Consider the following 15,263-nt stretch of genomic DNA (forward strand, 5'->3'; position numbering starts at 1 on the left):
GATACATAAATTTAAAATCTCAGTACACATCTGCTTTAATTATATTGGTCACAGGGCATTCCTTTGGTGATGGGCAGGATGCTGAAGGTCCCAAGATGCAAACATTCCATTGTCACAAATTTAATGGGTGCCCAGCAGACAAATTCCTTAGACAGTGGTGAAGGTCACTGAAGATGCCCTTCATTTTTGCTGAAGTTGTCAGACTTCCTTTTCATCAAGTGATAACTATGTTTCATTGAGTGGAGGATTTTAATTTGGGATGCAAATTTGAATTACTGCATGAGAAAATTGTATGTATTGTGACCTAAATGAGATCTGTTTGAGATATGTTTGAGGATTTCATCACTGGCCACTCTTTGGGCAAACAGAATCTTACATATTTCCTCATGCTGCTCCAGTTAGTCTTCATTAGGTCCAGTGACAGAGAGGCCTTGAATGTTGTTATCTTCTCAGATAGAGAAGTGCATACTCTCTTTCATTAGATATTTTTGGCTTGTCAAGACAGTTGCCAATGTCCCTCTTTTCTGTGAAAAGTACTGCCATCCACAAAGACAGACTTACACCAATTGTGATTATATTACATGTCCCTGATTCCCCCAAATACAGTTAATCAGAATGGAATAGATATATGCTCATTGCTAAAGCCATGAGATTCTCTAGAACTTGGAATGGGAACTCAAAGCAAGCAACCACTCTCTCTGCTGGTATCTTGCATGGTAAAGACAAAAACCTTAAAGTTACAGAGACCCATTAAGCTGACTATATGCAACAAAAAGCATATATGATGGGATAATGATAGAGACTGTGTTTTTACATTTTTTAGATTAAAATCTATGTTGACTGTTTAGAATAATTTCTTTGTTATAGAATAGTGCTTGGAATTAAGAAAATTCCTGGCTTTTTTTGTTGGACAAGTGTATAGTGGGATGGTGATCTTTAAAAGTCAACTCACTTGAGTAACTTAGAAAAGTAATCGGGATTGAAAATGTGCACTTTATGTTGTCCATCATATTTCAAATTAAAAGCTAGCTTTTATGCATCAGAGGACAAAGATTGTTTGTGAAACATTACTATCCCCAAGATTTCCTTCTCTGTACTTCCTACCAATGCACTCACCTTCACTTCATATGCTATCTCAGCAGGATAGAAGGGACTACCTGGATACAATTAATTCATAGCTTTTCATTATAGATATCTGACTGTATTATTGGACTTACTCTAAGAATCTGAGGGCACAATGTGAATTTAGTTCTAAATCTGTTGGACCAGAGAGCAGAAATAATTAGTTCATGTTCATAAACTGAGCAATTCTAGCAATTAGGATCATATTAGCAATACAGTTTTTTTTAAATCTGTCTGTAATAGGTAATTATCAAAGGAAACAGGAAGTGAACTAGATGCCTCTCTAGGGCATGAGCCCAGGCAAGAGCGCCCACTGCAGCTGCTTCTTTGAGGGACCTGTCAACCATCCCACCCCGGATGTTGCCACTAGTACCAGAAGGGAAATAACCTTCCAGCTGCCTTTTTGGCTGTCAGCACCATCAGGAAAGCTGATGGGACCTGCATGCACACAAGCACATCTGCCTGTTCTCCATGGGATGAGGAGGACATCATCCCATGCTGCTCCCTATCAGCAGCCCTGCCACTCAGACTCTGCCATCTGGCTCACCTCGCTGCACTGAGTCTGGCATGTCTCTTCACTCCGCTTTCTCGCTGCCCAAGGCAGAGGAAGAACAGGAGCCACTGGTGTTTGCAGAGCATCCCTTGAAGAAGCCCCGCACTGACCGTACTGCAGTGTTTTCAAGGACCCTGTGACATCATGTGTGGGCACACGTTCTCTCAAAGATGAGCCTTGCAGACACAGAAGTGTCCTATGGGCAACGCCGAGCTGATGGTGGTGGTGAACAACTTGTTGTGGTGGAGCAGATCCAGGAGCTCTTCAACCAGTAAGCTCAGTCCCTGGAAGGACCACAAGAGCAGCTGTGACAGACCTGTGCAGTGCCCCCCAAGCCCCAGCTGCCTACTTTTCCTGAAGATGAACCTGGAAGCCCAGCTCAAGGAGTGTGAACACATCAAGTATCCCCACCCTAAGTACATGATTCACTAGGAACCAGGACACATACGAGACATACCTGCAGACTTGCTACTTTCAGGCCTGAAGGAATTCCTGCAGCAGACAGAATACCACTCCAGGAAGGCACATGGTACTAGTGTGGAAGAGCCAGGAGCTGCTTTCCTGAGCTCTCTGCTGGGCAAGGTCTAGGAGAAGCTGGTGAAGGGCATCAAGATCAAGTTTGATATCCTGAATGAAAACCAGCAAACTCAGCAAGAGCATCATGGAGTTTCAGAGGGATGTGTCCATGTTGACAGACCAGCTGTCCTGCATCAATGCATGCCTAAACATGGGAATCCTACGAGTCCCATGACCTTCAGCAGATCTTCAGTGCAAAGGAATTTTCCTGCGCTACCAGGGCTCTGTCTTGTGCCTTTGCTTCCATTCCACAGGTGACCTGCTTTTCAGTGGCTTCTCCAACAAGACCATCAATGTGTGAGACACATGTACCACCTATTAAGTGCCAGAAGACACTGGAAGGCCATGATGGCTTTGTGGTAGCATTCTACATGCTGGGTGCAGGTTCTACAGCAACTCAGAAGACTATACCATAACCTTGTGAGACATCCTGCAGAAGATGAACACAGTCCTGGCATGACCACACAATGTGAATGCTGGTTTCCTCACGCAGCATATTCTTCAGAGTCTCTCTGAAGGCCATCAAGGTCTGCAACATCTTGGGCACCCAGCTGAGTTGAAGAAGCTCATGGGCCTCAGCCACTGGGTATGGGCCCTGATAGCTGCCCAGAGGTACCTGTATAGTGGCTCCTACCAGTCAAGATTTGGAACATCTAGACCCTCAACTGCATCCATGTCCTACAGACATCTGGTGGCAACGTCTATTCTATCCATGTGGTGAAACACTACACTGTCTATGGCACCTAGAACTCATTCATGTGGGGGCATGGAGTCTAAGGAGCAAGTGTGGACCCTGACAGTCCACAGGTACTGTGTATGCTCTTCATGGTTTACCAGACCAAAGTCTTCAGCCCCTGGTATGACTGGTCCTTCAGGATCCAAAGAAGGAACAACATCATGTGTACACAGATGCTGCTGTGTCACCAGGGCAATGTGACTGTGATGTCTGTGTCCTAGGGCTGGCTCTTCTCAAGGACTGTGGACAGCACTGTGAAGATTTGGACTTGCTGACAGGGAATCCAGACTGAGTGTTGGCTTCTTCTGGGGAAGGCTGGCCACATGAGTGGTCTCAGTGTCTCTGCCTGCTTTGTGGGGACAAGCACTCAGGGCTCAGCCTGCCAGGAAGTGGCCTCCCTGCCCTACACTCAGCAAGCCTCCTTTTGCTTGGTCCTGCCCTCAGTGCTGCCAAACAATGCCCAGTCCCTCTCTCCAGGTGCCATGTTGGATGCTCTCTTTGCCCACCTCCGTTCCCACCCTTTTTACTGTTTCTAGACTATATATGGATTGGATTACTTCCTGATTAAAATAAAAGTCTCACGGAATATGAAAAAAAGAAAAAAAAAGAAATACTAAACTTAATCTGAACAAAAGATTTAAAGTTGGCTTAGGTAGAGCAAGCATCTATCAAGGTTGATCAAACCACAAATTAAAATTTATAATATTCTCTTGGGGTGCCTGGGTGGCTTAGTCATTAAGTGTCTGCCTTCAGCTCAGGTCATGATCCCAGGGTCCTGGGATCAAGGCCCGCATCGGGCTCCCTGCTCGGCGGGAAGTCTGCTTCTCCCTCTCCCACTCCCCCTGCTTGTGTTCCCTCTCTCGCTGTGTCTCTCTCTGTCAAATAAATAAATAAAATCTTTAAAAATAAATTAATAAAATTTATAATATTCTCTTGGGTTGTTTGCCTCGGCATGGAGATAAAAAATAAAGTGAAATAGATGAGTTGCTGATTTATGGAAGACATAATTTCAGTCTGAAAATTTAAAGTAATTTTTTTAATCTTTAATGTAACAAAGATTATATGTATCTACAAACATGATAGAACAAATATACCATGGTCATTTTTACAGCCTTTGGTCCTGAAATATGTTATGTATATGGCACATTCATATGTTCTTCAATCATATGGTCTACTTAATATTGTCCAGTAAAAGCTTGTTGGAAATCTAACGTATAGTGGAAAATATACATTTGTTAGATAGAGATTGACCTGCTAATATTCATATAACAACTGTATTTAAAGTACACATTTATCCCAGAGGTGGCAGTTTAGCAATTCATAAGTTTTCCAGCTCTAGTTGGCAATGCCCATAGCCTGACCTAATCAGCACTTTAGAGTTGCATCCAACTAAATCCAACATAGACATCTGTGCTAGCTTAAGCACTATGTGTGGAATTATTTCTGGGTTATGTTTTCTTATGCATGGTGTAAATCTAAGAGCTATTATACAAGAATTCTCTACACAAAAGGGATTCTGATCAACTCTCTGCACTTAGAAATCCCAAACAGTTGGGAGAGAAAATGGATGTTGTACAAAAGATTCAAATGACAACAGCTGCAGACAAGCTGTGCATCTGGCACATTCTGACTCTTGTTATGAGCACAGAGTGCAAGTGACAATTGCTTTTCCTTAATCCTGTGATTGTGGTCTGTACAATTGGAATCGTTTTTCCATAACTTTTGGACCTCCTACAGACATCTATGTCCCAAATTTCATCTTTCACTGCATTACATCATGGTATTGTCGCAGTATGCCGTGACCCGATAAATTGGTATTTTATGTGCTGCCTCTGTACACACTTAATATTGATAAAAAGAAAATTACTCATAATGGTAATAGGGTGACACAGACAAAAAAGAATTATTTAGAGGTATAACAGCTACACTCAATTTTTTAAGTGGTGATACATTTTCTTTTTTTTTTTTTTTTAAAGATTTTATTTATTTGACAGAGAGAGACAGTGAGAGAGGGAACACAAGCAGGGGGAGTGGGAGAGGGAGAAGCAGGCTTCCCGTTGAGCAGGAGCCTGATGCGGGGTTTGATCCCAGGACCCTGAGATCCTGACCTGAGCCGAAGGCAGACGCTTAACGACTGAGCCACCCAGGCGCCCCGGTGATACATTTTCTTGTTTCAGTTCAACAAATATTTATTACAGCCTACACTATGGGTGAAAGCAAAAATGTAATCCCTGTATTCAAGGAGACAAAAATTACATATGAAACACTGAAATATAATCCAGACAGTACTTCTGTGCTGAGATATTTGGTGCAAATTTTGAGTTTTATAGATGTTCTGAAATGAAGTAACTAAGGGTATGTATAAGGTAAATACACCTGCCTTTATGGTAGCATTTCTCATAGCCAATCACGATAGCTACAATTATTGAGCACATACCACTTACCAGACACTATATATTAACTCATTTAATTATCCCAAGTACTGTAGGAGTCATTTCGTATTATTAGGCCATCAGGTCACAGATGAAAACCACAGTTTGAGAAGGTTAAATATGGCTCATTATTCCTTGCACTAAATGCAGAAAGGATTCAAGCCCAGGCCTCTATGATTCCAGAGTTCTTTTTCTTAAGCCTTTCATCATCTTGCCTAATCAGGCGCTCTTATGCACAATATGGGCCCCCCGCTTCCCCCCACCTTTTCGGAGATATAACTGACATATAACCTTGTGTACAACATGTCTATTTGATACACTTATATACTGCAAATATGATGACCACCGTAGTGTGAGTTAACACCTCCAACACTTCACATAATTACCTTTTTTTTTGTCTGAAAGCATTTAAGATCTCTCTTGGAAGCTTTCAAGTATATAGTACAGTACTGTTATCTATACTCAATGCTGTATATTAGATCACCAGACCTTAACAACTGGAAATTTGTACCCTCACTCCCCCTCCCACTCACCCACTCCTTACCCCTGCCAGGCCCTGATAGTCATCATTCTACTCTGTTTCTACAAGTTTGGCTTTTCCATAGTTGTTTTGGATTTTTTTGTTGTTGTTGTTTTGTTTTATTTTTCAACATTAGTAGAGAAATTTTGCCACTCAGGGGACATTTTCAATGTCTGGAGAAAGTTTGGGTTTCATGACTGGAGGAGCTGTTACTGGCATCTGGTGGCTAGTAGAAGCCAGAGATGCTGCTAATCATCCTATGCTGTACAGGGAAGCTAGCTCCTTACAACAAAGACTTATCCTGTCTAGAGTATCAAACAGTGCTGAGGAGACCTTGGCTAGACAATTCTTTGTTGTGCAGGGTTATTTTGTGCACCATTGTTTGGTTAGCCACACTCTGGCGTCTCTATGTTATATTGCATTAGCATTCCCTCCTCCAGTTATGACAACCAAAAATATCTGCAAATGTTAACAAATATCCCCTGATGGTAGGGTGGATAGCATCCTTGTTTGACAGCTGCTGCCCTGGAGGAATCAGCTCACAGAAAAGTGAGGAAGACAGAGAATTAGCTTTGCCCAGATAGTCATATTTCATGTAACGAAAAGAGGAACAAAGTTCTATTCCTGAAACAGAGCATCAGGGATTCATTTTGCCTAGATCAGTTCATGGAGTCTTCACTATAACATGGCTGTAAAGTGGATCTTAAGGATAAATAGGGTGACAACAGTCCTAGACAAAAAGGGAAGTAATTTCATTCAAAGGGAGAAACCTGTGCAAAGTCATAGCAGAGGATGGAAAATGTGGCAAATGCAGGACTTGAGGACCTGTTCCATGTGGCTCATCAATCGAGTGAGAGCAGGTGTGATGGTAAATTTTATGTGTCAACCAGACTGGACCACAGGATACCCAGACACATAGCAAAACATCCTTCTGGGTGTGTCTGTGAGGGTATTTCTGGATTAATATTTGAATCAGTAGACTGAGTAAAGCCAGTTGCCCTCCTTAATGTGAGTGGGCCTCATACAATCAATTGAAGACCTGAATAGGACAAAAAAGGCTAAGTAAGAGGAAATTTCTACCTTATTGCTTAGGCTGGGACATTGCTCTTCTCCAGCCTTCAAACTCCTACTTAGACATTGTTTTTTCTTGGGTCTTGAGCCTGCTGGCTTTCAGAGTGGAACTTACCTTATCAACTCTCTTCAGACATTCAGATTCAGACTAGTACTACACATGGTCTAGTGTATAATCACATAATCACATCATCATGTGAGTCAGTTCCTTATAATAAATCTCTTTAAATCTCTCTCTCATCCTCTCTCTCTTTCTCTGTATATATATATAGTAAATATATTATAAATCTCTTAAAATAAAAATACTTATATATATAAAATAACTATGAGTGAGATTTAAAAACATACTTCCTATTGAAGCATACACATCCTATTGATTCTATTTCTCTGGAGAACCATGGGTAATAAGTGAGAGGTCATATTGGAGAAAGAACAGGCTGGAGACAGAGGCTGGAGTCTGACTACTCTGGCCTCATGTAATGAGCTGAGACATTTTAACTTATTTTTTAAATGATATTTTGAAATATCTTTCCTGAGGGAAACATGAGCTAATATAAAATTTTGTTATGTTTGTTATTTTTCATCTGTTATTTGCCAAAATGAAGGATGCTGGTAAAGGATTAAATATGCTTGCTTGTTCATGAGTTTATTGATTTGAAGAAAGGGTTTTGTGGCTAGTATAGAGTAGAGCCACGCTGGGATAGGCTGGAGGCTGAATGAAAGCCCCTTTTGCTGAAGATGAGGCAAGAGATGATGGGTATGGGTTGCTAATCGTAGAATTAAGGAAGGACAGTTTAGGCAGAGGGAACAACACACAGGAGATATGATAAAGAGAAATATTGGGGTCACAGTAACTCTTCCCTATTCAATATTATATCATACAATTTACTGTTTGTATTCCAACATGGCTTCTTGATTCAAAAAGGTCATATTTGTGTTCTGTTTCGTTTTCCCAAGAGCAAAGATAAATTGAGAAAGTTAACAATATATCCGTTTTCTTCACTTATATCCTTCCAGACAATTTCTAACAATATATCTGTTTTCTTCACTTATATCCTTCCAGACAATTTCTAAACCATTCAGGTAACATTTAATGTAAGTACATAAAACAAATATCCCCTTCTACTTTGTTTTTGGTGCCAAATATGAGTTTAAAAGAGCTCTCCTGGGGCACCTGGTGGCGCAGTTGGTTAAGCCTCCGACTCTTGGTTTCCACTCAGGTTGTGATCTCAGAGTCCTGGGATGGAGCCCGCATCAGGCTACGCGCTCAGCAGTCTGTTTGAGATTCTTCGTTCCTCTCCCTGCCACCCTGCTTGTGCGCACGCACTCTCTCTCTCTCTTTCTCTCTAAAATAAATAAATCTTTAAAAAAATGAAAAAAATAAAGGAACTTTCCTACCCCCAACTGAATACACAGGTTAGTTGTTTCTTACACAGAGCAACTGGTTACAGTTAAGTATTTAAAAGAGCCCTTATGGGGGTGGGGGGCAGTTTTTTTCCTCCCTGGAAAAAAATTATGGAACTTTGATAACTAGGCAAATCATTAAGCCAATATCATCCATATTTCTGTCCACGAACTGTATAATGCCATGTCTAATAGGAAAACAAACACAAGAGCTGAATGTTAGGAAGCCAGCAAGGTTTTCGTTTTCTCTGTATTTTATCTGAGTTAACTGAGTGAGGCCAATAAAACCTTTGAGGCAATCATTCCTGAATTATTATATGCTCCCGACTACACCCTGGAGACACATGCACTGACAGAAATACAGGTGGCTGTGGGGCACTTCACTTAATTGGACCAATGTTACGAGCTAACTTTAAGCTTTAGTATGACGGAGATTGTTTCGGCAATTCAGAAAATTTAAGATTTTTACTAACAGGTAAGTAAATAGCTGTCTGAATCACACTCCTCATGATCTCTAGAATGGCTGTAGGCAAAAATGTGAATTAAAAGTCTGTCTTAGCAGTTCTCACCTGGCCACCTATCACATTCCTCTTGGTAGAAAAGACTTAAACTGCTCTGTTTACCAACGTGCACGATTGAAAATCGGTGTGTTACTTCTCTAAGTATAATGGCTTTTAACCTTATTTGTAGTTATAAAATAAAAGGTTCTGTTCAGTTTAAAAGACTCATGTTTTTGAAGCAGACAGGTTAAACATTTAGCTGGCAGAGGCATCTTTCAGCCTCCCGGGTCACTGTAGCTAGTGCCCTGCCTCCAGGCTTCCCACAGGACAGCAGCTTCCCACATAAGGCATGGGTGGACCGTGATAAAATGCTATAGAGAAGAAGGGAGAAAGAGAAGAGGTTAATTAGACATTGCAGAGCTGTTAGTGCTCCTGGCAAGTTAGGTAGAAACCATACTTCTGCCCTGCATTCATGTTTTATTTTGGGACTGTCACTGATGCTGAGATTTGAGCTGTGTTTCTGGATTGATGTACTGACCCTACTTGATTTCAGAGCAGGAATAGTATGTTGCTGAAGTATGCATTTTTCATTTTATACTTTCTTCTGAATTATGATTCCATAAGTCATATTTAAAAAGGTAGGTTGTTTATGAGAAACTGTACATATACATATATATACACACACACATACAGAAATATATATATATTTCATCCTGAAATCATGTAATCATGTGAGAGTATAAATGTTTAGTAAGATTTGTAACAACATTAATAATTCATTCTGATATACAGAAGAACCTGAAAGAATGTCATTTCAGGCTGATTTTGAGAACCATATAACAAAGCATTTAATCCGGATCCATGGAGGCGAAGTTACCCTCTCACAACCAGGAGAGAAAATATCCTCTTACAACGCACCAAAGTTTTCTATTGTTTTCATTCTTTATAAATACTGACATATCAAATAAAGTTCAATCAGGAAATGTGAGGGAATTAATCAATTTTACTTTTACAGGGAATAGGAGATAACTTCAACACTTCCTCATCCCCCAGGCTAACATATTTTAAATGTTTAGCTAATTTAAATGTTAATGCTATTATCCAATAAAAAGAACCAAGGTTCCATTGAGAAAGAGCTAAATCTAAGACTGGGGCAGGAAATATAAAAGATGAGCCATGAACATTTTCTGATGCAAGGAGTGAAGAAATGTTTAAAAAAACATAAATGATGGGACTATGTAAAAGGGACACAGAAGTTAAGTGAAAGAGCTCCCAGTGTCCAAATCAGAAAAAATTAGCAACAAAGTAAATAGAATATTATCAAATTATAATCTACAGTATAAAATGAATATCCATAGATCCATACTGATATAAATAAATAATTGACTAAATAAATCAATGAGGAGTAATAAATCTACCATGAAGAAATATTCCAAATAATTTGTATAGCTACTTCCCCACCAAAGAGATGGAGTGCAAATCCTTACACCTTAAGTGAAGACTGCACATAGAGACTTTCTTCCAAAGAGGATGGTATGCAAATGGGGGCGAGTAACTGTAGAGTGGAGAAATTTGACAAATACTATGTTAACCAGGTGGTCAAGTTTAATATGAATAGTGATAAGCTATGTTGATGTATGTACCCTTGATATGACACGTTGAGTATACTTTACTTCAGTGGTCTTTCATCGCAAAGTCATAGCCTCAGTTAAATCATCAGTAAAATATCAGACAAATCCTAACTGAAGGATGTTCTGCAAAATACTTGACAAGGACTCTGCAACTGTCCAGATTCCCCCAAACAAGAAAAGTCTGAGAAATTGTCACAGCCAACTGAAATATAAGGGGGCATAACGATACAGCGCGGTACCTTGCATGGAATCTTGTACTTGGAAATGGACATTAAGTAAACAGTGAGGAAATATGGTTCAACAGTGGAATTGATGTATCTATATTCATTAATTATAACATGTTATGCTAAGGAAAACTAAATGTGAGGTACATGGAAACTCTGGACTTATATTTGCATTTTTTCCTGAAAAATCTAAAATGAATCTGAAATAAAAATTTCATTAAAAATTAAAGTGCAATTACATTTTAGTTCTTCAATCATAATAACCACAATTCAGATGCTCCATATCCACATGTAGCTGTGAATACTGTATTGGATAGCACAGATATAAAACAAGTCCTTCATTGCACAATTGTATGAAGTCCTCTGGGACTTGTTCTTGTTCTAGACTTATTTTTCAGCCTATTTCTTCTCTATTTTCACTAACCCAACCTCCATACTAAGGTTTAAAGTTCTAGATCTATGGATGAAAATACTAGAAAATACATGCCTGGTCTTCCTCTGCTCTTTCCACATTTCATATATTTACATTTAATAGTCATACTTTAAAATTTGAAACATCAGGTCTTAATTATTGTCCCCCCCAATTTTAAAAGTGTATTTGGTGTCCAACAAATATATGAAGGGAAGATAAGATTTCCAAAATACATTTAAATACCTTTCCATTGGTCTCTTAGGAATTTGGTAAATATTGTACTGTCCAAAGGTTATGACACTTCTGGGAATTTTGCTTATTGGCACAGAACTTGCAAATCTTCATCCAGCAGATTCTGTAATAAATAAATAAATACATAAATAAATAAAAAATAAAATTCTGACTGTAATAGGATTCATCATGTTTATTATACATAAAATATTTCCTATTTCATCCTGAAATAAAATCCTGAACCATACATGATATTAGCACAAATTTGGCCACCCACAGTCTTAATGCCTACAGTCTGGATGTCATATTCCAAGTGTAACTGAAACCCAGAGCTCCCATCGTTTTTGAAAATGTTTCTTTACAGGATTTAGAGGAATTTCTTTAGAGGAAATTTCTTTAAAGAAAAATATGTTTTCATCCTTATAACAGGCATAAAAACAAAGAAATGGAAAAAGAAAAACTGTAGAAATGTATTGATTTATTTGCTATATTTCTAAATCAATAGAAGTCAGAACAATCTTTTAATTTATAATGAAAAGAACAAGTTCCCTACTTTATATAAAAGTAGCATTCTCCATTAAAATATGATTGTCAGTAGTAATCTGCTCCTTGAGGCTATGAATTATTTTCTTTTTCTTTTTTTTTTTTTGAGATTTTATTTATTTGACAGAGAGAGCGCGAGAAGGAACACAACCGGGGTGGGGGGGGGGGGAGTGGGAGAGGGAGAAGCAGGCTTCCCACCGAGCAGGGAGCCCGATGCGGGGCTTGATCCCCGGGCCCTGGGATCATGACCTGAGCGGAAGGCAGATGCTTAAAGACTGAGCCACCCAGGTGCCCCATGAATTATTTTCAATATAAAATTTTCTTTAAGAATCATTCCTAAAATTTCTTATTTTCTTTCACAGAAGTTCACACTGTCACATGACATCTTCCTTATAATTCCAGGAATACACACTGTGGTTGTAGTCATTAAATCAGAGTACTTTGGTCTAAAACTAAAATAAGAATTATTTTCAGATGTTTAAATAACCTCTGAGTTAAATATTATAAAGTTCAATACTTTATAAAATTTATTGCATCACCACAATTTCACATACAACTATTTTGTATTGGTTTTGAGCCTTCTGGTTGCTGAAGGATATAGGACATTTATGTATCTTGGTGATCAATGATTCAATTTAACTGGGTCATTACTGTAGCACATTCCAAATTGTGCCTGTCTGGTGAATATCAGGGCTTGCTTTATAGCAGGTGTCTGGCTGGGATTTCCTGAAGAGCTTCCTAGAAGAGAACTTACTCCGAGGGAGAACTTGAGCATATATAATTTGATCCAGTAAAACTGTCTCACACCTCACAAAAGGCACAAGAGTGTTCATATACAGTCTTATCTGCCACTCTGAAATATGCCTTGCCTAGCTCCATAAATTAGTGAATGGATCCTACTGAAAGGACCATTAATTAAATTAGGAATTGTCTTTTCCCCCAAACTCTCTAAGACACTGGTAGGGTGAGGACTTGTTTTAGTATTTTTTTTTTAAAGATTTTATTTATTTATTTGAGAGAAAGGGTGAGAGGAGAGAGAGAGAGCACATGAGAGGGGGGAGGGTCAGAGGGAGAAGCAGACTCCCTGCTGAGCAGGGAGCCCGATGCGGGACTCGATCCTGGGACTCCAGGATCATGACCTGAGCCGAAGGCAGTCGCTTAACCAACTGAGCCACCCAGGCGCCCTGTTTTAGTATTTTTAAAGAAGATATTAGGGAAAAAAAGACAGGAAAAAGTCATTATTTGTGGACAAGATTTTAGTTCATTGATGGTGGTAGTGGGATGATGATGACAGGCAGTGATATAAACACGTGTGAAAGTGAAGGACTTGGAGAGATAGGAAAGATGAGGCAGTGGTACCTAGTAGAAAAGCTACAGCAGCTGGTAACATAGGCTTTGGGGCTATGAAACATACCCTGGAACATCTCAAAATAGTTAGAGGGAATTTTGAAATGAAAGGAAGTCCCTATTTCAAAAAATATCAGTCACTGGGCACCTGGGTGGCTCAGTTGGTTAAGCGACTGCCTTCGGCTCAGGTCATGATCCTGGAGTCCGGGGATCGAGTCCCGCATCGGGCTCCCTGCTCGGCAGGGAATCTGCTTCTCCCTCTGACCCTCCCCCCTCTCATGTGCTCTCTCTCATTCTCTCTCTCTGAAATAAATAAATAAAATCTTTAAAAACAAAAACAAAAACAAAAAATATCAGTCACTGTTAATGTATTATGTTGTGTGCCCTCTAGTTGAAGAAAACAAAACAAAACTCGTAAACAGAGATAGGGTATTATAGGACGATTGCATTTTGAACCAAAAAATACCGAACACATCTAACACCTTATAATGTAACAGAGCTGGGGCACCTGGGTGGCTCAGTGGCTAAGCGTCTATCTTGGGCTCAGGTTGTGGGCCTGGGATGGAGCCCCACGTCTGCTCCCTGCTCAGCGGGAAGCCTACTTCGCTCTCTCCCTCTCCCACTCCCCCTGCTTGTGTTCCCTCTCTTGCTGTCTCTCTCTTTAAATAAATAAATAAAATCTTTAAAAAAAAATAATGTAACAGAGTTGATTTTATAGGCTTTTTTTTAACACAGAAGAGTTAATTTGTGATTAAATATACATTTTATTTTCATCACTTAGGGTTTCTTAAATGTTAGAAGGATGCAGGGTTTCAACACATTATACTTTCCATAGTAAGTTTGTTTTGCTACTTTTTATACATCCTGAGCTAATGATCAGTTACTTTGTTGTCAGTTCAAGGAAATAAAGATGAAATCAGCAGCAGCGTCCAATATTGTAAGTCGCCCCATTGTATTTTGAAGACACTTCAAAATGGTCTAATAGGGTAAAATATATTCCACCTTTTCTTTCTGGTTTAGTGAAGATCTAGGACTTCCCTCGCGGAACCTTACAAAAAAAATGAAATCATTGATATAACCTAGTGTGCCTCAACTGGATATAATAGTGCTTTAAATTGAGTTTTTGGTTTTCTCTCTTATTTTGTATTACTTGAAGATTTTCATTCTCAATTTGTCACCCACATGGGAAGGAGGAAGAATGAAGAGTGCTCAAACACGGGGCTTATTTTCATTATCACACCAGACATTCAGTGGCATCTCTGTGTCCCTCCTCCCTTTATATCCTTTACTATCAGGGATCCTTATAAGCCCCAGGTTAACTTTTTCAGGGAAGATAATTAAAGGAACTGGTGGCTGTTCTCTTCATAGAGAGATAAGTATATAATCAGTGGTTCAACAATAGAATGATACAGGTCCATTTTAGCAGGTGATTTAAACACAAAAACTGTTGGGAGTCTGTAAGAAATAGATCCCCAAATGGATGTGATTTCAGTAGCTGTACCCTCAACCCATGATTTCAAAAAGTCGAATAGGGAGTCGATATTGTTTTTCAAGATATTTTCATGTTTGAGTTACCTGCTAGAATGTGCTATGTTACCTAAAGTTTATTTTTCTTTTTTTGAGGTTTGAAGGTTATACACAAGCCTCCAAGATGTTTGTTTTGTTGGTAGTTTGTATCTTGTGTTTTTGAAGGAGGTGGTGTATATTGTTCTCTCACATCATAGTATCAGGAATAACATTTTATAATTAAACAAGAAACTGAGTGGTTTTACTTTCCTTTATTTTTATGTTATTTTTTTTCTTCCACCTAGGACTTCTTAAAGAGGGAAACAGTATATTGTCATAAGGACAAAATAAATCCCTTTAATTTTTAAATGAAGAGTTCAAGGACTACTTCTGTCATTCACACGCCTTATGGTCATGAGGAAATTCATTTTATTTGTCAGAACTTATTTTTTATT

The 15,263-nt window shown here is 39.2% G+C and overlaps 1 pseudogene; it reads left to right on the forward strand.

Annotated features, from left to right (window-relative positions):
• The first annotated feature begins 1,412 nt into the window (after window positions 1–1,412).
• Window positions 1,413–3,503, forward strand: LOC102744161 (E3 ubiquitin-protein ligase TRAF7 pseudogene; annotated as a pseudogene).
• Window positions 3,504–15,263: the final 11,760 nt, after the last annotated feature.

Source organism: Leptonychotes weddellii, chromosome 3 (assembly GCF_054177405.1).
Source record: "Leptonychotes weddellii isolate Sample4059 chromosome 3, ASM5417740v2, whole genome shotgun sequence".
In the NCBI taxonomy this organism is placed as follows: Eukaryota; Metazoa; Chordata; class Mammalia; order Carnivora; family Phocidae; genus Leptonychotes; species Leptonychotes weddellii.